The sequence below is a fragment of the Pan troglodytes genome, chromosome 13 (assembly GCF_028858775.2).
Source record: "Pan troglodytes isolate AG18354 chromosome 13, NHGRI_mPanTro3-v2.0_pri, whole genome shotgun sequence".
In the NCBI taxonomy this organism is placed as follows: domain Eukaryota; kingdom Metazoa; phylum Chordata; class Mammalia; order Primates; family Hominidae; genus Pan; species Pan troglodytes.
In genome coordinates this window covers 123,928,373-123,955,395 of record NC_072411.2, presented here as the reverse complement: position 1 = coordinate 123,955,395, position 27,023 = coordinate 123,928,373, and the positions used below count along the sequence as shown (strand labels likewise).

The 27,023-nt window shown below is 36.7% G+C and overlaps 1 long non-coding RNA gene across 1 annotated transcript; it reads right to left on the bottom strand.

The window, feature by feature from the left end:
* Positions 1-3,097: 3,097 nt before the first annotated feature.
* Positions 3,098-26,488, bottom strand: LOC129143345 (uncharacterized). The gene is made up of 6 exons (XR_008546709.2): positions 24,252-26,488; positions 22,941-23,086; positions 7,651-7,840; positions 6,198-6,463; positions 5,910-6,088; positions 3,098-3,443 (listed from the first exon to the last, which is right to left on the bottom strand). It is a non-coding gene; the product is annotated as an uncharacterized LOC129143345 (long non-coding RNA).
* Positions 26,489-27,023: the final 535 nt, after the last annotated feature.

Below are 27,023 nucleotides of genomic sequence, written 5' to 3'. Positions count from 1 at the left end.
ACAGAATAGATTCAAAATCAGACGATGTTCAAGGAAATCTTGGCCAGATTCTAGTTTTCCACCTCTTTGATTCTCATTTAACATTGGGGCAATTCCTGTGAAGTACTCACACAACTATTTAGGCAGCTAATAAAGTACAACAGCTGAACTATGCTCCACTAGGATAATGTTTCAAACAATTCAGGTGGCACAGCCACCCAAAGGAATGGTATTTTTGAAAAACACTATGAGGTAATCAAATTTATATTGCAAAATAAATATGTCACTGTACTAAATTAGATATCATTATAGACTGCTTTCTAACAGAGACCATGGAGACCGGATGCCAAAGGTTTAGGCCAAAGTTATAGAAGAAATACTTAAAATGAAAAAGATGATATCTATAAACTTAATTTTCCCTGCAATGTGAGAAATGACTGCCATCCATCAATTTTAATGGCAGATTTCTGTGGCTCTTCTGAGCACCATTGAATTAGGTTATCAAGGCTTGCCAGGAAGTGGGAAGTAATTAGAAAAAGAAAAGACCTTTCTAATTCCATAAAGGTAGGTGGTCCTGTAAAAATAACAACAATAATAATAATAATAATAGCTCCTCTGACCCATACTAAAAGTTTCACCTAGACAGAATATAGAGCCTAGAATCCACTTTTATTCTTATAGCTGCTGTGGGATTGCTTCCTATGAATGTCATGTCTTAAACCACCGAATCCCTGTTGGGAAAGGCAGTCTCCTGTGTGTAGTCTTTTGACTCCTGCTTAGTGGCAGTGTGCCATGGTCCTAGAACATTTCATTACAGAGAAATAAAGAAACTTTATAGCCTGTGCTGTAAAGGTTCTTTACCGGAACTCTTGAGAGTCTTTTTCCCTATTTCAGACTTGAAGTGTACTTCTTTGCTTCAGCGTGTGCATCACATGGCACCTGGCCAATCCCACCGCTATATCTGGTCCTTGAGGGGAGAGAGTGGCTTATGAGTGTGAGCAGACCATCTCCCTGATGCAGGGCAAGTCCTGCTGGCTGTGGGCACCAACATTCATTGTTGACGCTGATCTTGCTTTGTCTCTGCTCTATATGCGTAAAGTGTTGGTCCATTCAGTGCCTGTGTGGATGGTGTCTTTCTTGGTGACCCTGGCAACTGCAAACCATGCAGAGGGTTGACATCTTGGGACTGCTGCTTCTAGTAGTAAACAATGTTAGGATCTTTGCCATCATCCATGCAGTGGGATTCCTCCGGTGGAACCGGAAACAGCTGTCCTTTGCTCAACCATTTCTTACCATTTCTAGCTGTGGTGCAGATCTATTTCCTATAAAATCTAAGTAATAGCCTGAAAACAGTTAAGGGCAATGTACTGTGTAGCATTGCAGTATTAAGCTTGCCTAATGGGCAGCAGAGTTCTCCTGTGGTTCCAGAAGTACTACTAAATTAAAAAAAAAAAATCTGTTTTGTTATTCACGTGCTTTAGAACTCTGAGCCTTTATTTGCATTAAAATTATATCAAATGCTTTGAGTATTCTTGAATTTCATTATGATGAAATTAATATATGCATGTCTTAGTCTGGGTGCCCTCAAAGAAAAGCCTGAGATAAGGTTTATGTGCATGTAGAAAGTGTATTTGGGAGGAGCAGGGAGAGACTGGGAAGAGTGAAACGGGAGAAAGACCATTGCAAAACTTTGTTATGGCGCTGGTAATTCTGGGCACAACAATGATCTGGTCACTGCTGTGGACAACCAAGGATAAATTGCTGGGACCTGTTGAGGGACCTAAAAATGCATTTTACATTACAATAGAGTATTTATCTGATGACTCTATCCCTGTGGGTTAAAGATTGCCTTGTGGGGTGTGAATGCTGTAAATTGCCTGCTGTCAAAGAGCAGAAAATCTATGGAGAGGGAGCAAGGTGCGGTGGGGTCTCCGTGCCGGAAGCCGAGTGCCACAGGAGGGGCTTAAGTTAAAGAATTTGAGATGGGTTGCAAGAGGTGGCTGAATGAATACCTAATGTAGAAAAACTTGGAAAACCAAAAAAAAAAAAAAAAAGGTTTGGCTTTAAGTAGAAATTGCCCATTATCATACCATCCAGAGAACTACCGGCCAATGTTCTAACATCATTCTATCTAGGCATTTTATTTTTTAATTTCATATTTCACAGCTTTTTTATAATTAACCATTTTTGTATCTTCAGTATATTTTCATGTTAATAAATACACCTCTGTGAAACTTTTAAATGATTGAACAGTATTTCATTATACAGAGGTGCTAGTATCTCTCATCTCTTGTGGTTGGTCATTTAGATTGTTCCTAATTTTCTATCATTTAAAAATAATGAAGACTAACTTGTTGTATACTTGTTCAATTATTCCTTTAACATTAACTCCTAGAAGTGAGATTCCTACGTCAAAGCTATGCACATTTCTAAGGCTTTTAGTGCCTAATTGCCCTCCAGAAAAGTTATAACTATCTCCCATCATTGTGTAAAACTGTCTTTATTTGATATTATTATGATTATGCTGTCTCCATTTGATACTATTGTTTTCTAACTTCTAGCAATTTAATATGTAGTTATCTTTTATAATTATTAGATAATTTTTGTATTGTCTTAATTTTTCACTTTTCTTCCTCCATTTCTAGTGAACTTTTTAAAATTTTCAAAAGTTTATTGACAATTTGTGTATTTAATTTTATAAATTTTTTATTTGTGTTATTTGCCTATTTTTCTGTTTAGGTCTTCATGTTTCTAGTATTAACTTGTAATTAGTCATTTTAATATTAAAAAAGACTTCTAAAATATATTATAATTATGCAATTATAATAATTTATAATACATATGCAATTGAAGATAAAATATATCTCTAAATACATTATCATATGCAAACCTTAAATTTTCCTTATTTATTCATTAATGGGCTTTTTGATATTTAAATTTAACATTTTATGTAGTCAAAGATATCACTATGTTTTGTGATTTCTGTCTTTGGAGATAATGCTTATGAAGATTTTCCTCTCCCAAAAAGTATAAAAATTCACCTACACTTTAATAGTCCTTTGTGGTTTAATTTTCTATATTTGTTCTACACCTGGAATTTATGTTACAATATGGCATAAGTTCAAGATTAAACTTTATTATTTTTCTCCAAATAGCTGATGATTTACCTAAAAAATTTAACATTAAAGGGCCAGGCACAGTGGCTCATGCCTGTAATCCCAGCACTTTTGAAGGCCAAGGTGGGTGGATCACGATGTCAGGAGATCGAGACCATCCTGGCTAACATGGTGAAATCCCATCTCTACTAAAATACAAAAAACTAGCTGGGTGTGGTGGCACCCACCTGTAGTCCCAGGTACTTGGGAGGCTGAGGCAGGGGAATCGCTTAAACCCAGGAGGCAGAGGTTGCAGTGAGCCGAGATCGCGCCACTGTACTCCAGCCTGGCTACCGAAAAATACTCTATCTAAAAAAATAAAGGAAAAAGGAAAAAAAGAAAAAGGTAACGTTAAAAATATAGCTTTTCCCACTAACTTAAAATGCTAACATTATATCATATAAAATATACTTGATTGCCACTGTTTTTATATTTCTGCTTTTGTTTTTGGAAGGTTTCTAAAAAGGATCAACAACAGTCATATATGCCATGAGGTAAATGAGGGATGACAGAGCAAGTCTTGACACAGAGAACTCAGAGCAAACAAGGGGACCTGGATTGTTTTTTTAAAGCTATTGCATTGTTGCTTTTGTTGTTGTTTTTTGTGCGTGTGTTTTTGGATGCACTACACCTTGCTCAGCATAAAGCAAAGCTTCAATGAAAGCTTTCTGGTTATTTGACTGATTGAGACTGATTTGCATTTTTATGCAGGTGCTACCTAGAATATCCTTTACGATCTTGCTTCAGGACTGAATTTATTTATAAAAATTTATTTTGAGTTGTAGGAGGCCATGCAACTAGTAAGTGAGGTAACTGAGATTGGAACTCAGTTCTGACTGATATCTAAGTGCCTTCCACTCTCAAAGTCCCCAAAAGCCTTTCTGAATTATGTTTTTGATTCCCTTGACCTAAGATTTATGATTGCACTTTAGTGAAACTTTATTATAGTGAGATTATTATATATTTATTTATTGTAAACTGCTCTATCAAGCTAAGATATGAATACTGTGCTGGTCTATCCTTTTCACTCAACACCCCCGCCCCCATCCTCAGCTTTTGCGGCATAAAATACAAAGTAAGAATAGAGTTTAATGCAAATCAAAATAGCTGACATGTTGACTTTACATACATTTATGCTGAAATTAATACCCTCTGCAGGATGGATCACTTCTTTAAAAAAATTCACCTTGCATGGTGTAAATGGAAGTTCCGATAATAACAAAAGAAAGAGGAGATGGGGAAAAATCACAATAACCAGATAAAGTGTCATTTTAGTAAATGGAGCATTTGGTTCTGAGATAAAATATTTTTATAATGAAGAAAATTTGCCCAAAACTGTATAAGAGTGAAGACAAATCAGAAAAATAAGGCATTAATACAAAGAATAGAGATTTTTCAATTACAGGAACAAATATCACAGGAAGTAAAGACATTTACCTTGCAGCTTTAGAGAGACAATGACAAATTATTTAGTGGAGCATGCCCATTTTAAGACACTCTCTCACCTAAATCATTCATTCCATAAACCTTCATTGAGCCCAACTAAATGCTGCGAGTTAATGCATGAAAGAGAAATAGAACATTGGGTTTTCCAAAAGGAATTAAAGTCTAGTGAGAGAGACAGGTGGTAAAATAACCACAATACAGAGATGAATGAGAAAAGCAATAGAGAAATACACAACATGTTGTGGATATGCTATGAGATGTGTGAGTGGGTGGGCAAACCAGGGACTAAACAGTTAAGTAGTTGTTCCTCCATTTCTAGTACAATTCAAAAATTTACAAATGTTTGTTATTTTTATATTTAATTTAAAAAATTTTTTACTTGTGTTGTTTGCCTATTTCTCTATTCAGATATTCATCTTTCTATTATCAACTTGCATAATTAGTCATTTTAATACTAAAAAGACTACTAAAATATATTACATTTATGCAATTAAAATAACATATTAGCCACGTGGGTGGCTCACACCTTTAATCCTAGCACTTTGGGAGGCCAAGGCGGGCAGATCACTTGAGGTCAGAAGTTTGAAACCAGCCTGGCCAATATGGTGAAACCCCACCTCTACTTAAAAAACACCAAAAAATTAGCCAGGCATGGTGGCGGGCACCTGTAATCCTAGCTACTCAGGAGGCTGAGGAAGGAGAATCACTTGAACCTGGGAGGCAGAGGTTGCAGTGAGCCGAGATCTCTCCACTGCATTCCAGCCTGGGCGACAGAGTGAGATTCCATCTCAATAATAATAATAATAATAAAATAACATCTTATATATATGCAATTGAAAATAAAATGTTATTTCTCTAAATGTGTTATTATGTGCAAAACTTTAAATATTCCTTATTTATTCATTGATGGGCTTTTTGATATTTAAATTTAACATTTTATGTAGTCAAATATATCATGTTTTGTTGTGGTTTCTGTCTTTGGAGATAATGATTATGAACATTCCCCCCCTACAACAACTGGGGATTATGGAAGCTACAATTCAAGATGAGATTTGGGTGGGGACGCAGCCAAACCATATCAGTTAAATAGTTCAGAGTGAGTAGAACAGAAGGTGCATAGAGGCATACAGTAGGAAATGGAGCCACGTAGATAAAGTTTAGTTACACTTTTGAATGCACATAATAGAAACCCAACTTAAATTAGTATAAGCAAAAGGAAATCAATGAAAGGACACTAGATTATTTCATGGACTGCCCAAATAACAGAGATCATGGAGTCATCTGAGCCTCAGAAACAATAAGAAATAGTTTCTTGAACATCATAGTCACCTTATTCTCCTCCCTTTTGGCCTAAAATGGCAGCCTTATTCTTCTCCAATCTGGATGAATACCGTGATCCACATAGTTTGTGGGCTTTATGTACCACAGCCTTGGGCCCATTGATGCTGCTTACATCAGGCAACAAACTCAAACCAGTCAATTTGGTCAGGGGTAGAGAAAGATATTTCCTAGAAGAAGAAAGGGAACCTCCTGAGAGGTAGTTCTACAGATTTCTACTGCAAATAGGAAATGGCCACACTATATCTTGTAATGGCAAGTTACAAGAGTCTAATTTACCTTCCAATTATCCTCTTCTTTTTCTTCATCTCCTCCCCACCCGAACTTGTGTATCTTCATCCTATATCCTCTTCCATTGATCATCTTCTCATCTCTCATGGCCTTTTCCTGTTCAGTGGCTTCTTCTTTCTGGTGTGTCCTTTCCAGGTATTTTTCAGAGTACAGAGGCACTAGCTGAAATGTCTACATCAAAAGCAATCATTCCTAAATTTAGAAGCCACTATTTCTTTCATCTCTATTTTCATTTGTCAAATGCTCACTGAACACTGTGGGGATGAAGAGATTGAAAATCAATAGAAATAAGAACAGCTTAAATGTGTTGCAAGATCACCATATGCAAAGCCTGAATTATCTCATTTAATTGCACACAGTAGCTCAATGAGCTAATAATAAATTAAATAACAAAAGGGTGTGGCTGGGATACAAACCTGGGCTGACTCCAAAATCTTGTGCATTAGTCACTACACTGTCTGAAATAAAGGATACTGTCTTTGTCCCAAAGATCATTGACTAGTAGATGGGGCAGTACAGAGTGATAAGCACTGTAACATTGGTAAGTACTGGCTTACTAATGAGGAGAATTTCTAGGGGAGGCACCTGACCCAGCATGGAAGGGAGTCTTCCCAGAGAATCCAACCCAAGGTGAATCCTGAAACTGAGCTGTAGTTGGCCAGGTTAGTAAGGGCTGCAAAGGCTGCCAAGTGGAAAAAAACAACAGGGCAAACACCATGAGTGACAAGGAGGTGATGGTGTACATTTATTGAATGGCACAAGGTTTAGAAAAGGCAGTTGGGATAAAAGACAATGGCAACAGAAGCAACTAGAAAAGCCAGTAGGCATCCCCTGAAAAGGATGTTATACACTACACTGACTTTGGACATCATCAGAGGCAACAGATAACTTCTGAATGATTTTAAACATCATCAAAGTCATATTTTAGAGAAAACACTCCTGGAGGCAGTGCAGAGGCCAGAGGCTGGGAGACTAATTAAGAAGCAATGTCTCAAATGTAGACTAAGCAATTTGAGGACAGGTACAAGTCTTTCATTTCTATGTCTCCAGAGCCTAACCAATTTTTGTTGAACACATGACTGAATAAAAGGACTGCTGCAGAAATTTAGGCAAGAAATAGGAAGGTCTGAATTAAGGCAGTCACAGTGGGCATGGGAGTTGTCAGATGAATTCTCTAGACAGTAGAACTGGAGAAGACTGCATTTGCCTTTCAACTCATTAGCTATCCTTTTCTCTTTTTCTTTTTAAAATTCTGAACTACATTAAACATTTAGCAGTATTGGAAATAATATAACACTTACTACCCAGGATTAATACATCTTAACTACTTGTCATATTCATATCATGTTTTAAATAATTTTCATATTGTCAAAATGTACAATTATTATTTATAATAGCTCTGTGATATACAAGTTGATCAAAGTGATGTACCATAATTTACCTAAGCATTTCTCTATTGTTAGATATACAAGCTACTAGTCATTTTTGATATATCTTGCTCTGAGAGAAAAACTCTGCAGTGAACAGCTTCAACATAGTTGTGTCCTTGAGTAAGATCACTACCTCTTCTTCTTTATTGCTCATTTAGTCTCGTATTTGTTGGGACTGGCGTCTGGGAAAAGATTGTTGACCTATAATTGGTATAAACATATAGGTTATTCCTTAGTGGAAGGCTATGAAAGATGTGGTTGTGTCTAAATGGCTTGGAAAGCATCCCAGGAACAGTAGCACATTTTCCAACAAAATATTTTTATTGGGATAAAAAATATTTTTTATCCCACAAATTAAAAAAAAATTTTAAGTCTGTTTCCATATTGTCAACAACTAGAACAATGCTTGACACTTAGAGGTTGCTCAATTTATCTTTGTTTCAAAAATGAACAAATAAATGAAGAAACAAAAGGGAACAAATACAAACAAATCAACTTAAAACTCTAAATTCCATTGTATGTGTATTTATTCATGTTCAGTATTCTAGAATGCAATTAAAAAAAAAAAATCCGTTTCCACCAGGATCAGAAACATAATGGGAAGGTTTAGAAAGAAGTCATATCGTATTTAGAAAATAACAGGACACTCAATTTAGAAAAGAAATGTTTTATTTCAAAGAGAAGAAAAATCCACTAGAACCCTTTTGTGTGTAGTAGCGGGAATTAGGCTAATGAATTGGAGGCAGCGTATCAGAGAGGGAAGGAGGGAGAGACAACTGCCCGTTATACACCTCATTCGTTACAGGGAGGAACAGGGGAGTGCAGTGGGGATTGGGGACTGGCCAAGGAACTTCCTGATTTGGCATCAACTGTGAAATCTCAAGTAAGTTCATTCTGTGTAATAAGGGCGTTTGTCAATATTCTAGTGTCTTAGAGTTTAGGCTCTAGGGGCCAACAGGCTTGCTTTCAAGCTTTGCCAACAAATACTACTGAATAAGGACTATTTACTTATCCTTTTCCAGTCTTTGTTTCCTCATATAGAGATGAAAACAATACCTACTTTATAAAGTTGTCGTGAAAGTTAAATGAAGTAAAGTTCTTGGTATATAATAACCTCTCAATAAATTCCATCTGTAACAATTAATATTGTCTGATCTGAAATTCTACCATCTGTAATCCTGTGGCATGCTTACTTCACATAGCAGTTGTACTGAGAGCAAATTTGGTCTTATGGGATACACACTATTTTTATCTGTACCCAGTTCACCGCGACACTGTTTCCTAACTCCCTGTCACTCAAAATGCAATCCATAGACCAGCATCAGAATCACAGAAGAGTTTTTAAGAAATGCAGACACAGGCCCTATCCCCAAACTACCTAATCAGAAGCTGCATTTGTAGCACAGGCCCTAAGGGATTTGTGTGCACATTAACGTTTGAGAAGGGTTCTTTTACCCAATAGTCATGCTCCTCCCCTTTTAACTACTGGTATTCCTGTGAGCCGCAGTGAATCATAATTGTGCTAAGCCAATCATTATCCTTCTGCTTCCCTGGGAAAGTAGACATCAGAAGTTCACTTTCCTAGCTACATTCTGAAGCTGGAGTGTGGTCCTGTGACATCATTCTGACCAAGGATGTAGGGTAAGTTACTTGGGAGGCTTCCAGAAACATTTTTCTCTCCCTCCGCCCTCCCATACACCTTGCTTCTTCCCCTTGAATCCTGAGAGAGCATAAAATCCCTGGAATTGGGTTGCTATTTAGCATTCACATAACAACAATGAGGAAAGGCCAACACAGTGAAGAAAACGCCAACACTATGGAGATGGCAGAGTATAAGGTTAGGGCCTGAGTCTTTGAGGATATTGTTGAGGTGCTGATCCAGCCCCGATAGTGCTCACATCAAGTGTTCTCATTAAGAGAATGTGTAATAAAGAACTAGCCTTACCCAAAGTGAGGTCTGGTCTTTGCCTTCAACTACTGGAAGGTAATGTCTGAATCCTTGAAACATTACACCTGATAGGCATGTCTTTGACGACTTCAGTCACCACATAGTCTAACAGTGTGATTTACAATGGGGGCTTTTGGTGGAAGTAGTCATTTCAGTTTTGCCTTTGAATGAACTGGAGTCTAGAAGTATCAGCCTGACCTCTGAAAAGTCTGGAGACTACAGGTCAGCCATGTAGGCTGTATAAAATCTCTGGACACTGAGGCTTTGGTCAGCTTCACTTGCAATACTCTGTGTGTGTCACACATTGTGGCCAGAAGGAGTTAAAGAGTTAACACTGTCCATGACTCCATGGGGAGAGGATGACTGTAAACTGAACAGTTGGATTCCACCTGGACTCTGTCCTTGATTTTAATCTGTATTTTTTCCCTGTAATAAACTGTAACTGTTTACAGTAAGTTCTTTGGATGTTTCTAGTGAATTATCTAAGAGTGGTTCTGGGGACCCCTAAGCTTGCAACTGATTTCAGAAGTGAAGTTAGTCTTATGTGGAGGACTATTTCCTCTAATGCTCACAGTTGGTGAAAACTCCTCACAGCGTAACTTACTCTATTCATTAAACCGCCCTCCATAGGACATTGTATTGTCAGATGCCTTGTCTACCCTAAAGGATATACAGTGGTTCTCAAAGTGCAGTCCATAGACCAGAATCCTTTACATTTTTGAAAAACATTAAAGACTTCAAGGAACTTTTATGTAGGTCACATCTATTGATAGTCACTGTGTTCAAAATTTCAATAGAAAACCTTCAAAAATTGCTTATTAATCCATTTAAAATAACAATAATGAACACATTCCATGTTAGCATAAGCATTTATATATAGATTAAAAAGACTGTGTTTTTCTCCCCAAACTAAAAAGGAACACTTTTTGCATTTAAAAAAATTATTTAGTGCTGGCTCAATAGAAGATAGCTAAATTCTTATATCTGCTTCTGTGATATGTTGTAATATGTAATTTTGGTAGAAGTATATGAAGAAAATTTAGCTTCATGCTACTGTGTAGTTGGAAATGAGATAAATATTTTAATATCTTCTTCATATAATTTTGGGTTTCTTTTTTGATACATTAGTCAAACTAAACAGGTGGTAGTTTTCTAAAGGTTAGTTGCAATGTAGAATCTGAAATTACATCAATTAACTTTTCATACTCTTTTTACACTGAAATCCATTGATTTACCTACCTAGCACATTCAATGGATCTTTTACTCATGCATGATTTTGTAACATCATACATTGATGTTACACTTGGAAAATATTGGTTCACTGAGTTGTGCAGATCTTTTAATTGTTGACATGTTTGATTATATAATATTTTTAAAGTCACATTTTTCAATAGCATCACTAACCCCATCAGGAAAGTCTTAAAGTTTTAGGAAGCTTTGAAGCTCATGGTGGCCAAGTTTTCCAATATTCTAATTTTTGGTTAGAAGCTCAAGTTTTATCATTACCACCAAATCTTGTCAGTTGTTTTCCTTGGAATGGAAGGCTCATTTTAGATAACATATTTACCCAAAACCCAAGTTTGTCTATAAAAAAATGATATTCCACAAAAAGCGCGGCTAGTTCAACTAGTAACTCAATCTCAAGAGTGCTTTTCCTTGAGGCAACCATCACTCTTTGGTGCTCAGAAGAAGTATTTGATGCACGCTTCCTATTTCATTACACAGAACATTAAAAAGCACATGTGCATAGGGTTAAAATTTAATAAAATTAATAATTTTAAATTTTTACCACTTCATCAAGGTTATTCCTAAGTAAAACTGGCACATTTTTACTGCAAGTGTATGGCAGAGAAGAATTTAACATTTGGTGCCATTGCTTTAATTCATCCTGAGTCACCAGCCATTTTACCCAGAGTTTGCTTTTGTATCATCATTGCAAATGTCAAAAAAGTGAAAATGGCAGATAGCATATATTATTATGAAAATAGGTTTGACCTCGATGACCCTCTGTGACTCACTCATGGTGTAAGTGATACATTGGTTTTCAAGAGAATTCAGTGATATCACCAGATCTGCAAAACAGACAACCCCCACTGCTGGTCCCAGGCTGAGATGTGAGTTCTGAAAAGAAGATCCTGATCCTGCAAACTTACTCTCTCTCAACCTTTCCAGCCCTCCTCCTCGGTTCCCCCTAATGGATTTGATCAACTCATCCATACTAAAAGAATGGTTGAGACTAAGGGCCTCAAAATCAGACCGTCTTGGCTCCGATGTACGTGAATCAGAGCCTCTGTCCTTGCTTCAGTTTTTGCATTTGTAAACTGAGGACAACTAATATGTCGTTTCGAGAATGAAATGAGTTAAATAATATAGAGTGCTTAGAACTCTTCTGAGTGTTGTAAGCTCCCATTAAGCATTAGTTACTGTTATTACTATTATTTAATACGTTTCTTCGTGTAGCGAGATTTAGCTTTTAACAAGGAGTAGTATCTTGTACAATAGGATTGAATGTTCAGTGATGGAATTTCAAGCACAGTCAGCAGTCAGGATATTTGTTTTTGATTTTTAGGGTCTAGTTTGTGGGGAAAATGGAGATTCAGAGCCCCTGAAACCCTCCATGGAATCAAGCTACTCATATTAAGTGACTGTCTTTAATAGGCTTATTCTTAATGGTCAGCTAATACTATAATGCCAGAGAGTTCCATGAGCAGGTGGTTATATCTTTGTTCAGTTTTTATATTCTACTAATGTCCTCACATAGCAATATGCATGCGGTCAAGGCCTGATAAATGCACATAAACTATATATTCTTAAAAGAAAAAAAATTATTTGTAAGTGAACTGCTCCTTGGAAAAATAAATTTTCTAAAAACAACATTTTCACAAGTTTCACTAACTAAACCAAACCAAAAAAAAAATAAAAAATAAAAAAAAACTGGCAATAATGTGAGTCCTCTGGCTATAGCTCCCAGCAGAGCACAATGTGAGAATATTGTCACTCCCTAGCCCCTTCACAGCCCGAAAAAGCAGCTGCTCCTTGCATAAGAAAAATAAAGTTTAAAAATAATTTCCCAACGAAAAGAAGTACAGGTTATTGCATGTATTCATATTAGTTTCTGCTCCAGCAGAGAATGGCTTATGTAATTATACTTTGGGAACTGTCTTGTAGAGAGAGATTTATAGTTTTTTGCTTATAAAAACCTATTTCTATTTTGAAATATAGACTCTCAGCAAGTGTCACCCTGAAGAATTGGGCCTACTAGACTATTTTGTTACATTTTAGGGGATAAAAAAGCATGCGGCAGTTACACTATTAAGCCACAGCAATGGAGCTGCCACTCTCAACCTCATTACTCAAGACTCTCTTTAGGTTCAATTATACACCTCTACAGCTAAGGAAGATAGATAGAGGTCATTTGGGAGCTGTAAACCACAATGCCGTGAATGCAGAACTCTGTTCTTAAACTGATTCACACCTTGTTCTCCAGTGTTCTACAGCAGGGGTTTGGATTGAAATGCAGGGGCTATGACTGAAAAGGCTTTTTCTTGGTTTCAGCATCACAACCTGTGCTGGCTGGAAATTATTATGTCCATTAAATGGCAAGGGACAATGAATGTTGCCTTCATTACTTCAGTGGTAGTAGCAAAACCAAACCAAACCAAACCAAAAGACGACATAGAAGTTCTTGGCCAGAATATCCTCTGGGGAAAGAGGAGTGACATTTATAACTCGATTGTGTATTGCTTCAGTGAGAAAGGAATTGGGTAATTGAAAGGAGCAATTTGCTTTTCCAGCACTGACAAAAATACTGTCATGCTGCTCTGATTCAACTCACACATATCTCCCAGTGTGAAACATGTAAAGCGTACCAAAGAAAGTTAATTAAACAGGGCAAATCCACATGAAACTCCTCAAATCTACATGAACTTCTCATCGATGAATGAAAGATTCTTAGAAATTTAAGGTATGTGTATTTTACCGCCCCATAGCTACTACGCCACTTTGCTTTAATGTCCTAGGCTCAACTTCTGCAACTTCTTCCCTAGCTGTTTCTTTAGATTTCAGAAGGTTGTCACCACTGGGAATTAAAGAGCGCATTAAAAAAATAATTAACAGAAACAGAAATTGTGCCTGTAAGAACACAGTGCTCTAATTCCCTTCACCTGTCTCAAATTGAGTAAACAGGATGTGTCAAGAAATATGGTTTCTACTGCCCCAAAATTTATCTTAATGACTCCCCAGGAACTAAACAATCTAGGTCTTTAAGTTATATGTCATTCCATTGGACACATATCCATAATGCCAAAGTGTTTCATAAAAGTTCACTTCTGAATTATAGGCCATGAAGAATTTTATTTCCAATGATATATTTTCATTTGGAAAGAAACAGGTCTTTTAAGAACTTACTTGAGGCCGCTACAGAATCAATCCTGCTTCCTTCTCAGAAGAAAATAATGACAGAATTTAAGTAATATACCAGGTCTTCTGTGACATGTTTTTTTCTGTCTAAGTTAATCTTAAAGTTAGATCTTTTTTATGAGATGGCATTTGAGAAGTTTCTTGAACTATAAACACCCTTAAAAACAACGGACTTAGGAAACATTTCATTAACATTTAAAGTTATCTCAGATATAGTGCTGAGCTATAGGAAGTATTTTTAAGGGCTAAACATTTTATGGCCATCCTAATGGTGCCTTATAATAGAGCTGAAACATACTAGGATTCTTCCCAGCCTATGGATTTAGTATGTCCTATGAAATGCTATAAGCAGAGACTAAGATGATAAATTTTTCACATTGTATTTATTGAGATTTTACCACTGAAATTCTGCTTGTTGCAGTAAAACAAGGAATTAATTAGTTACATTTTTTGAGCACCTACCATTCCACATTATCAGAGTCTTCTTTGTTTATAGCATTCTATATCACACTTCTCTTCAAAATCACACTTTGGCTGCATTGGCCTTTCTACTCATCAGCTATGGCGAGGTTGCCCATGAGCACTTTCTCTCTAGAACTCTGCTTTCCCGAATATATGTAGATCTGTTTCCTGTTCATCTTTGAGATGATGTCAAAAGTCCCTCCAAGAGAAGTCTGCTCTGATCACTTCCAGCCCCAGCCACTCTCCATCACATTACCATGTTTATTTTTATTTTCTTTGCTATACTTATCACCATATAAAATATTTTGGTTTATAATATGTCAGAACTTGAACATAAACTCATTAAGTGTAGGAACCTTGTCTTCTTGCTTATTGGCAAGTCTCCAGACCCTAGAATGGCAAGCATGCAATAAGTACTAGATGCAATCAATGTATACTAAATTTCAGAAACCTTGGGAAACTTATACTTTCAATTATTAAGAAGGCAAATACTAATCAGTTTAAAAAGAGGGAGAATTCTTCAAACACTGACATGAAAACCATCCATGAGTAATTGTTACATAAAATAACAAGTTGCAGAATAATTCATTTAGGAGAGTACATTCCATTTTAGAAAAAAAGTAATGTATTTACACATGAGCTAGTATATCAGTAGAATACAATTTTTTTAACGTAAACATTAGTAATTATTTCTGGAAGAAGAAATTACATGGAACTTTACCTTCTTAATTATACTGATATATCTATATTTCAGTTTTTGATGAATATTCATTTTTTCAACTAATAGCTATTGATTATTTACTATATCCAAGGACTATTCTTGATGCTAACTAGTATGTTAATGGACAAATCAAAGATTATACTTTCACAGAGCTTCCATTCTAAGTTCTATGAGGAAAATAGATCAAATGAAACAAAATAAAGCCAAATTGGGGCACGAAGAGTGACAGGGAGAGGGCTGCTATTTTGGATAGGGTGGTCAGGGAAGACTTTTTTTGGTGAGGTGATGTTTGAGCCGAGACTAAATGAGGTGTTCCATCAGGAGAGTCTTGGCTATGCTGGGGTAATCAACAACCACAAAACCTCAGTGGCTTAAAACAACAAAGATAATTTGTTTCTTGTCCACATCAATGTCCAGCTTAGGTTGATGAGGGCTCTGCAGCCTTCATGCAGTAACCCCTGCCTACTTTGGCTCTGCCATCTTGCGGCAGCCATCTGGAACTTGTGATCTTTCTGATACAACAAGGGAGGAGAAGGCTGGAGAGTCAGACAGCACAACTAAGCACAGCTAAACCTTTCACTTGGAAGTGACATGCCCTTCTCTTCACATGGCATCAGCCTATCATCAATGTAATCCTCTGTGTACCCGCAAGTAAAAGAGAAGCAGATATTAGTGAACATTGTGATGTCTACTATAAAGGATAAGTCATATCAATATCTGGAGGGAGTTTTCAAATAAAGGGGACAGAATTTGCAAAGGCCCTGAGGTGTGTATGAGCTTGTTGTATTCTATGAAGAAAGGCAATGTGGCTAGAGTATAGAAAGAGGAGAAGGGAAGGGGGTGTAGAAGAAGCCAAGGATCAGATTATGTGGGATCTCATAGCCCATCATTATTATTCTAAGTATGATGGGAAATCACTGGCAGAGAGTTGAGATTGGGGATGATGTTACAATTTGTGAATCACTCCTGTTATCACAAAAATACAACAACATAAATGTAGCTATGATAAATAAAAATGATAGACTATCAAAGTGAATAGATATGTGAGGACAAAAAGAATTATTAATCAGGTAAATAGAAAGTGATCCAAATAGTTTCAAGATGCAGGCAGTTCCAAAGTTTTGATTTCATATGAATAAATCCCTCAGGGGTGTGTGTGTGTGTGTGTGTGTGTGTGTGTGTGAGTGTAACACCAGCTGAAGCTCTAAAATGTCAAAAGACATGGAAAAGATATGAGCCCCTTTAATATGGGCAAACAAGTTAATTCAGTATGCACAGATGGCTGCTACATGGAGTCGGAGATAGGGCAGCTTCCAATTGAAGGCAGCCAGAAGCTGCTGTTACTGCCTCTTGGGGAAAGAAACTTAGAGGTTTTTTGAGCAGCTCTTTGCCATTTTAATGGGATTTTTGTAGTCTTCAGTCCTTTCTCAGTGTTCCTAGAATCTCTGGGTATATGTATGTCTTCTCACTAGACTCTAACTGGAAACATCCCTGGTACTTTTGGTATATTCCTGAGTGTTGAAGGTGAATCAAAATTCAATTTCCCAGGTTCACATTGCTGGGCATCCTGCCCCACTAGTAGGCCTTCAGGCCCACCTGGGTCTATTCTTGTAATAATTAAGTGAAATTGTAAAGGGCAGGGAGTGCTGTATGAATATAAATTACCAAGAATAGAAAAAAATAGACATCCTCTGGGTCTTGCAGGATATATGCAGTCTGTTGTTGTTGTTGTTGTTTAAGCAAGAAGTTCAGCCTTCCAAACAGCAGGACCCAGAGGAAAGAAAGAATTCAGCCCTGTTTGTGAAACGTGATGCCCGATTCTCTTCCTACTGGTGTTATCATCTATTAATTTCAGCAAATTAGCCCATTCTCCCCCTCTTTCTCTACTCCCACAGCTAAGTCATTACTGAATCCTGTAACTTTTACCTGCTAAACATTTCTCACATTAGTCCATTCATGATCATCTCCACCCACTTCCTGCTCCCGTCCTGTCCAAAGTCCCATCACGTCACCCCTGAATTACAAATTTGCTCCCTAACTCGTCTCTGACTTCCACTCTTGACTGATTCGATCCAGTCTATAGGCAGCACTCAGGGGCAAGTTTTCCTCTTCCACGTCTAGACATGTCTGCTTCTTTTCCTAAACCTTTCAATGATTTCTCATTGTTTTCAGACAAAAAACAAAATCTTGGTCGATAAAAAAAAAAAAACAAAATAAAATATAACAAACAAAAAATCATAATTCAGAAACAGCTACCTAGTCTACCTTCTGCTTATGTTTTCGGCTTTGTATCACTCTGTCTTCCTCCACTTCATAACTTCCTTCACTAGGGAACTCCAGCCACGTTGCCCTTTCAGTGAAATGTACAAGCCCCCCACCCACTTTAAGGAGACCCACTAATGCTCTTCTCTAGGTCTAGGATAGTGTCTCCTTGACCCCCCTAACCTCACCTCATCTTCTTTGTTCTGGTTGACTCCTATTTAAACAGAACTCCTATTGGGTTCTGTTTCTTAGTTATTTGCTTTGACTTTATTTTATTGAGAACATGGTGTGTAGGCAGTAATTCCTCAATATTGTTGAGATTTCCTTTGTGGTGTAATATGTATTACATTTTTAGATATGTTTTAAGTATGATTAAAAATATGTATTCTCTGTTAGGTGCAGTATTTATAAATGTCTATTAACAGACTTATTAATTATGTTATTAAATGACACCAATGTGTGGGTTAGGTTGATCAATTACTAAAAGAAGTATGTTAAAATCTCCCACTGTAAGTGTGGATCTATCAATTTCTCCTTGTAGTTTTCTTAGTTTTTGCCATAGCTTTTCCATCTGTGTTGTTAGTATCTATAAGTTGGAAATCTTCTTATGATAATTTTTTTTAGCATTGTGTTTTGCTCCTCTATATTTTTTGATAATGCTTTTTAAAATGATACAACTTTTTCTTTAAAGCCATTTTCATTTGAACTTGGCTTCGATGAGCTTGTTCATTTGAAGGGAAGTTCTATTCTTTGAGATTACTTTAAAGATTAACGTTACCTTTGTTATTTTGGAGTTTTGCTGTGAAGTCTGGGTATGGGTTACTATTTATTTGTCAAGTAAATTGTTATGCTTTCGTAATCTGAGAATTCATTTCTTTGGTCAATTCTGGAAATATTTTATTCTTATGTTTGAAAATTACTTTTTTATTCTCTCTACTCTCTTCTTTGAGAAATTCTATTAATGGATACTGAACTTTTTCTTATTAGGTCCCACACATATCTTAATGTCTTTATAATTTTCATTCCTTTATCTCTATAAACTTCGTTATGTGTAATTGTCATACATATTTTCTCGTTTACCAGTCTTTCACTGGTTGTATTTAACCTTGTGTTTAAGCTATTTACTAAGTTTCTAATTTTAAAAACATTTTTTTAATTTCAAGAAATATCATTTGCTTCCCTTTCTACTGTTTCTTTGTTAATGGTGTTCCATCCATTTTTAGATGTGTAATTATTCCTTAATGGCTTTAATTATTTTGAACATACTTATTGATACTCCTTTCTGATTATTGTTCTATTAGCTTGGGTTTATGAAATTCTAGTTCTGCTATTTGTTGAATTGGTTTTGTAGTTATTTTTAGTATAGCAGAGCCCTTCCTCATCCCCCAGAGACAGTCTTTGTGACCTGGTTGTGGGATTATATCTTGAAATGAGTTTTATATTGCTTCATTCTGGATCACTGTTTTAGAAACAATTTTTAAATTAAATCTTTAATTTAAGGCTTCCCAGACCATGAGGGTGTATAATATCTAGGCAAACATAAAGAAATTTGCTTGTTGTCTACCTAAGCCAGTGAGAAGCTTTTTTTTTTTTTTCGTTTATTCTTTCAGGAATGATACAGTTCTTTTAGGATCTTGGCTTTACATGGGGGTATTTCAGTTCTAACTCTCAACCTGAGAACTGTGGAAATAAAAATTTATAGCCCAGGCCACAATCCCGTGATTCCCACTAGCATGCCTGTTCCCAATGCAGCTGTAGTGGATCCACACTTGCTAACCATCCTGGTGTTCCTTTTTCTCCTCCTTTCTGGTACTTTAATATTTCTCTTTACTTATTGTGAATTGAACTATTCATACAAAAGAATGTTTATTATCTATGGTGCATCCACATGGTAGTCTGAGCCCTGAAAAGAACACAGACAAAGTCATTATGAATTCATATGGAATGATTTTCAGAATAGGTTGTTAAATAAAAGAATAGAGTGCAAAAACAAGTATATGCTATGTTTTATGACAGAAAGAAGAGAAATAAAAACTAAAATATGTAAATAAATGTGTATGTGTGCATGTAGGCACTTATTTTTGCAAGGAAGAACATGGGGAGGATAATTTAGATTCTAATTAAAAATTGTTTAATTAAGGAGGTGAGTCATCAGAGGAAGGTAGAGTATAGAGATTAGAAGGAGACATCTTGAGTATATGATTTTATGTAGTTTTGACCTTTGAAATATGCAAATGTTTTACATGTTCAAAAACCATAGTACATAGAAAAAGATGAGTCAACTCTAATATTTACATACAGAAACAAATGAACCTAACTTTATATCAAATTGATAACATAATTAAACAAATAAAGTAATTAATTTGAATACTTTTTGTACACAGTAATCTAACTGTATATCATTAATGGGTTAGAGTCCATGGTCAAAAGGTACTGTAAAGAAACCTTGAACTTTAGTTAGATTTGTTTTTTATAGTGGTATTGGTGTAGCGCAGTCACTATAAAATAATTTTGCATGTTTTGCACAACAAATGAGTAAATATATTAATGTTAGAAATTGGCATCCTAACTGTGGGAGGAGATAAAATGTAAAATCAAGAAGTTAAGAGCCCTATAATGCAGGATGTGAAGGCATAGTATGAATCCATGATTTATAACTGATAGGTCCTAGCTCTGTCCACTAAAAGGGCCAGAGAAGTAATGACATCCCTCAGTTGTGAGCACATTGAATGCCTAGACTTTGTTTTCAAAATGCCTTTTCTCCCACTATAGTCTGTGTTTGCACAGATATAGAGAAAGCTGGAAAAATATCCACCAAAGAGTTTGCAATGATAATGGAATGGAAAAGTTGGACAGCAAGCAGACTAAAAAGAAAAAAGGGAGAGAACACCTTTACGTAGATTCACTTGTTACAATGACCAACCACCGTTTTCGTAATTTGAAAATTTGAATGAAGTAAATATTATCAGATACTACACATATTACCTAGGTGATGAAATAATCTGTTACACCAAACCTTCCTGGCTTGCAATTTACCTATATAACAAACCTGCTCATGTACCTCTAAGCCTAATATAAATGTTTTTATAAAAGACTGTTCACACAGAATAAGAATAGAAACATGTATATATCTTTTCAGCAATTATTTACATGCAGAAAGTAAAATAAACCTTGTTCTATTTTTTAGTTTTAATTTTTTATCAAATGTATTTCAAACTAAAATTTGCAATAGACTTATATCCACCATGAGTTATTTTCATGAGTTATTTCATGCTATACAAAGACATACAGAGGCAATCTCCTTTACCTCACCTCCTTTACTTCTGCCTCCTTGGAGTTACAAATTATAAAAGCATGGTGTGTAGCCCAATATATTTTTCCTGTCTTACAAATATCTGGAATTTCTTGTTTTACAGTGTTTGATAGGGTTTCGATTCATTTTTTTCTATATAAATGATAAATTGGGTTAGCAACATTTATTAATTAATTCTTCTCTAATTATATTTTTAAGCCAGTTGCAGTGGCTCACATGTGTAATTCCAGCACTTTGTGAGGCCGAGGCAGGCAGATCCCTTGAGCCCAGGAGTTCGAGACCAGCCTGGGCAACATGCTGAAACCCCATCTCTACAAAAAATACAAAAATTAGCTAGGCATGGTGGTACACACCTGAAGTCCCAGACACTCAGGAGGCTGAGGTGGGACAATGGCTTGAATCTGGGAGGCAGAGGTTGCAGTGAGCCAAGATCGTGCCACTGTATTCCAGCCTGGACAATAGAGTCAGACCTTGTCTCAATAAATAAATAAATACATTTTTAAATAAATCAATGCCTGAACCTTTTCCCTAGTGACCAGCCCAGCCATAGAGTAGGAAATCTTTAACATGTCTCTCTGAAGATATTGTACTAGTTGCTTATTTTATTTATTATTTATTTATTTTTATTTTTTTAGTTTTTTGAGACAGAGTCTCGATCTTGTCACCCAGGCTGGAGTGTAGTGGCACGATCTTGGCTCACTGCAACCTCCACCTCCCAGGTTCAAGCAGTTCTTCTGCTTCAGCCTCCTGAGTAGCTGGGATTACAGGCACCCACCACACACCCGGCTAATTTTTGCACTTTTAGTAGAGACAGGGTTTCGCCATGTTGGCCAGGCTGGTCTCGAACTCCTGACCTTGATCCGCCCGCCTTGGCCTCCCAAAGTGCTGGAATTACAGGCATGAGCCACCATGCCCGGCCCTAGTTGCTTATTCTATATGTGGATATTGTTGGCACTCAGTACTCATTTATTGCCTGACTCTCATGTACTTGGGTGTGGCAATTTTGGTCAGTCTTATAGACTCCAATGTGGTCTTCACAAACTGTGATGCCAGTCTAAGTTTTTATCTTTTTAAATAGCTTGTCCTTTCTCCAAAATAAGGGTAAGATTATCACTTTATCTTTGAGGTTCAGTAATTTTATAAGCATATACCTATGAAAATGTCTTATGAAGCCTGTGCAGTAAACCCTTTAAAAATACAGACTCGGTTCTTTAGTTCAAGGAAATTTTCTTTCTTTACTTTTTAAAAAAGAGACAGGGTCGCACTCTGTTGCCCAGGCTGGAGTGCAGTGGTGTGATCATAGCTCACTGCAGCCTCAAATACCTGGGCTCAAGCAATCCTCCCACCTTGGCCTCCCAAAGCACTGGGATTGCAGGCATGAGCCACTGAATCTGGCTGGAAATGTTCTTCTATTGCTAGTTTATGTTTGGCGTCTCCCCCATCTGTTTTTTGTTTCTATCCTTCAATAGTAATCATTATATATACATGAGGTCTCATCTGTCCATCTCTAAAGTTTCATCTTTTCTTTCACAATTTGGATCTCTTTGTACTTTAGTTCTAGGATTTAGGATTTAGAAGATTTCTTCTAGTGATCTTTTAGGTCAATTGCGACCATCATGTTTTTAAACTCATTTATTATGTATTTTTCAGTTCAAAATAATGTTTTCTATTCCAGAAAGTCTTTTTTGTGTGTTGATCTTAAATCCAATCTAATTGTGCAAGTTGACACCTGTCTCCTTAAACAACTACTTTTCTTAGGAGACTCTTCTATTTACCCTTTTCTGTCCCTTGATCCCTGCCTAGATATATAGCTTTTTTTTCTTTCCTCTCCATTGTGTCCCTAAGGTGTCAGCACTCCAGTTGCAAGGGGACTTTAAGTGGCAGTGGTCCCTGCAGGCTATTGGTGCAGCAGCAGACAGGTGTTCAGAATCCCTGATGTGATCTCTGTTTCTTGTATCTCTAAGCCTCATGGGTGAAGAGGACTCTTCCCCACCTGTTCACTTCTAAGCCCTTGTGGGCTAGGATGGCCCACCACATTCCCATGTACAGAAGGTAAGCTTCGCTGAGGACTGGAAATCTCTACAGCCATGTGCTTCTGAAGTGCTCTCCGGCTGGTCCTCAGGACCAGAGCACAAAGGACCACTATAGCTCCTTCACTAATGTTCTCCAAGCTTACCTGACACTGCCCTCAGGAGTCACTGGCTGAGGAGAGACAGATGAGTTGGAATGGAGTTGAGAGTAGCAAGAATGCAGAAACGTCCGTCTTCCTAGAATCCCCTGCCTCTTCATGCATTAAGTTTGATGTTAAGTAATTTCCCTTCTCTGGAATCAGTAATTCAATCAATTAATATTCACATAAAAAATGTTGGTCTGGGGACAGTTATCTTGTACAATGGTGGTGATAATTAAAAGTATTATCAGCATTATGAACACAGAGGAAGCAAATAAAATATGATTGAAAGTCGATTGAACCTCTGTGACACAATATGGCTGTGTCCCCACCCAAATCTCATTCTCAATTATAGCTCCCATAATTCCCATGTCTTGTGTGAGGGAGCCAGTGGGGGATACTTGAATCATGGGAGCAGTTCCCCCATCCTGTTCTCATGATAGTGAATAAGTCTTACGAGATCCAGTGGTTTTATAAACCAGTTTCACTTGGCTCTCATTCTCTCTTGTCTGTCACCATGTAAGACGTGCCTTTCACCTTCTGCCATGATTGTGAGGCCTCCCCAAACACGTGAGTCCATTAAACTTTTTTTCTTTATAAACTACCCAGTCTTGGGTATGTTTTCATCAGCAGCATGAAAATGGACTAATACACTCTGTTTTAGAGAAAATTTACGAAGGCAACTGTTTGTTTGTTGGTTTGTATGTTTGATTTCAGTGGCAGGGAAGGGAGAAGGAGAGGAAAAGAGATTCTCATGATCTGTGACTGTTCTTTCTGAAATTCAGGTAACAAAGAGCTTTGTAAATGTTAAAAATTATATAATAACTAATAGGACACTTACGCCACTTTTTCTTATAGGATAACATGCTTTAAAAATGTGTGAAGTATGGGGAAAAGAAAAATTCCAGATTTAAATGTTATGTTATTTTCCTAATTGCATAAATTGATGCCTTTGTAAAAGTTTTTTTTTAATGAAAAAGTTTCACTGTCATTGGCGAAAACATAATAGATCAAAACTGAAATCTTCATTTCCATTTGATTGGTTACAGAGAGAAACTAAAGGGGTATATTTTTAAATGGCTCACCTTTTGGGGCTAAAACAATAGGTAGCTGTCTCCTGTATTTTTATTGCTGTGTAACAAATTACCACAAACTTTAAGGCTGAAAAGAGCACTTATTTCCTATCTCACAGTGTCTGTGGGTCAGAAGTTGGGGTGCAGTTTAGGTGGGTTCACTGCAAGGCAGTAATTGAGGTGTAGACTGGGACTGGTGTCTCGTTAGAGGCTGGACTGGGAAAGAATGCACTTCCTTACTCACATAACTATTGGCAGGATTTAGGTTTCTGTGGTTGTAGGAATGACTGACAGTGTCAGTTTCTCACTGGCTGTTGGCTGGCAGTCACTCTCAGCTCCCAGGTGCTGCCCACAGCTCTTTGCCATGTGGACTTCTCCATAGGCAGTTCACAGATTGCTTCTTCAAAGCCATCAGAGGTAAGACTCTGTCAGAGAAAATCTGTTAGCAAAGGTAATCATGAGAGTGATAATCTATCACCTTGACCATATTCTGTTCATTAAAAAGAATTCACAAGTCCTGTTCATACTCAAGCAGAGATGATGGCACAAAACTATGAATATCAGGAGGCAGGGATCATGGGAATGGGGGGTCACTTTTGAGTATGTCTAATACACATCCTATATTGTCATTATCTATTTACTTCGTGCTTATTTATTTTGGATTCTATAACTGTACAAGCATTGCATAGTGAGTAGTTAAGAGATGGAACTCATACCTAGGTTGTCGCCATTAAAACATTTTAACTTTGTGTTATTTTGGGCAATTTCCATAACTTTGACGTCTCAAGTTTTCTCAGCAGTAAAAACGAGTATGGTAAGCGTATCTACTTCATAGAGTTGCAGTAAAGATTAAATAATATTACTAACTTTAAAGCACTTAGAATAGTGCCTAGCACATATTAAATACTCATAAATCATAGTGAATATGAAACACAAATATATAATAGGAAGTCTTTAAAGATACTTTAAAATAAATATAAACAAAGTTCCAGTGAGTTCTTTCTACACTATAGGAAATGGCTTTGTACACCTTCTATGGTGTTTAGACTTGACTTTAAAGACCGCTGTATAAACTGTCATGCAGGACAAAAATCCCACTAATGAAGCAAAATAGACATTTATATGAGATTACAGAATTCTCAAGCTGAATGATGGCTTCCAAGCCATTTTCCTTAACATCCCTCATTTTACAGATTAGGAATCAGAAACCCAGAGAGCGTAAATGTCATGCCAGAGGTTACATGGCTCCAGAGCAGTGGAAGAAGTGCAAGCAAGAAACTTCCTTGGAACTCAAAGAAAGGAATCACAAGACAAAAGGTAGCCCTACTTTACCCATCCTGGAGCAAAACAATCTATATCCAATTTAGCACTATCATGATATTCCAGGATATTCTTGAAAATGTCTTACCAATTTGGTGATTATAATTTTACATATGTTCATGTCTGACTTTCATACTACACAAAAATAAATTCCTTCCTAGAAAATCCAGAAAAGCAGGTGTGCTAAGCTGGTAGATATGAGACATACTTAGTGGGGATAATCCCCATAAAAAAGAATAATTAAATACTACTTAATCATAGTGAGATGATAGATAATGTATTAATATTATGCAAGTCCAATGGGCATTGTCAAATGATTAGAGCCCCCATTTAAGATCCTACATAATTATCCTTCCTATCATGGCAGAGGCTTTGGTGCCTTTTGTTCATCAGTATCACTTTAAACCACTGTGGGACATTCAGCCAATCAGACCGCTCAATTACCATGGTTGAATGGTCTTGACCTCATGAATATGAATAGAGGATGTACACAATAGAGCAGTACTTTTAATGACAATGAAACTGCCATGAGGGATAAAAGAAAGTGTGGATTAAAAAAAAATAATTAAAATTGAAATGAGAAAAATCATAATTAGCTGTGAGGATTACATATATTTGTGAAAATGTTTCTCACTTGCCTTTTGGACAAAGAGCTAGAGTAAATCATTTTATACTTCATTTCCTCTCGATATGGATGTCCCAATTGCTGACAGCTGGACCTATCTTGCATTTAAATAATATAAAGATCCATGTAAATATTTGGAAAACAGAAGTTGAAAAATAGGAGTTCAGAAATGCTTTTAAACCAAGTGTCATGAGGCTTAACTGGAGACATAAAACTTGAATAGTGCCTGATTCATACGTCATGGTTCAAAAGCAGTGCAATGTGAAGGCTGTCAGTCAAAATCCTCGGACACTGTGGCACTAAACAGCAGTGTCAAGAAAGATTATAGAATATAATTAATATTTACGTACTTAGTCCTTTTATTCTACTTTTATGCATTCCAAACAGTGCCAAGCTTTTGCTTACAGAAATGCAAAAAGGAAAGAAAGAAAGAAAAGAAAAGAAAGAAAGAAAGAAAAGCAAAATGACAAATTAGAATGAATTGAAAAGACAAAACAAAGGGAATATGAGTAGGGTCACAAATAAAGACATGGATGAAGTCCATTCACAAGTATGCATAGCATGAAATTTTACATAGAGAGTGTTGTTATAATCTGAATTTATTAACAGAGCCTGAGAAGTTGCGAGGGTTGTGTAAGAAAGCAAAGTCATCACGAAATTTTTGCTAATGAATGTCAACTTTGAAAATGGTCTCCTTGCTTAACTCTAACATCTGTCTTCACCAGTTGAGTCCTCTATCAGTCTCTTCCTGGTCATTGCAATTGTACAATGCAAACATAGTACATTGCATGGTGAAATTGCTAACCCTGAAAAAGATGCAAGGCTTCATGAAGGAGATGAAAGTCAGATTGGATAACTGCTTGAATTACAAGCCAGTGGCAAATGAGGATCTGGCAGAGTTAGGGTGGTTAACAACTAAATAAGGGAAAATGGATGAGGAGAACATCACTGGTGTGTGCTTCAAAAGCAAAGGATTTGAATATCAAAGGATCAGAAAGGCCCTTGGGAAAATCAATGAAGCTCTTGAGTATTTCTGCAGAAATGACCTTCTATATCTTACTATGAAAGTCA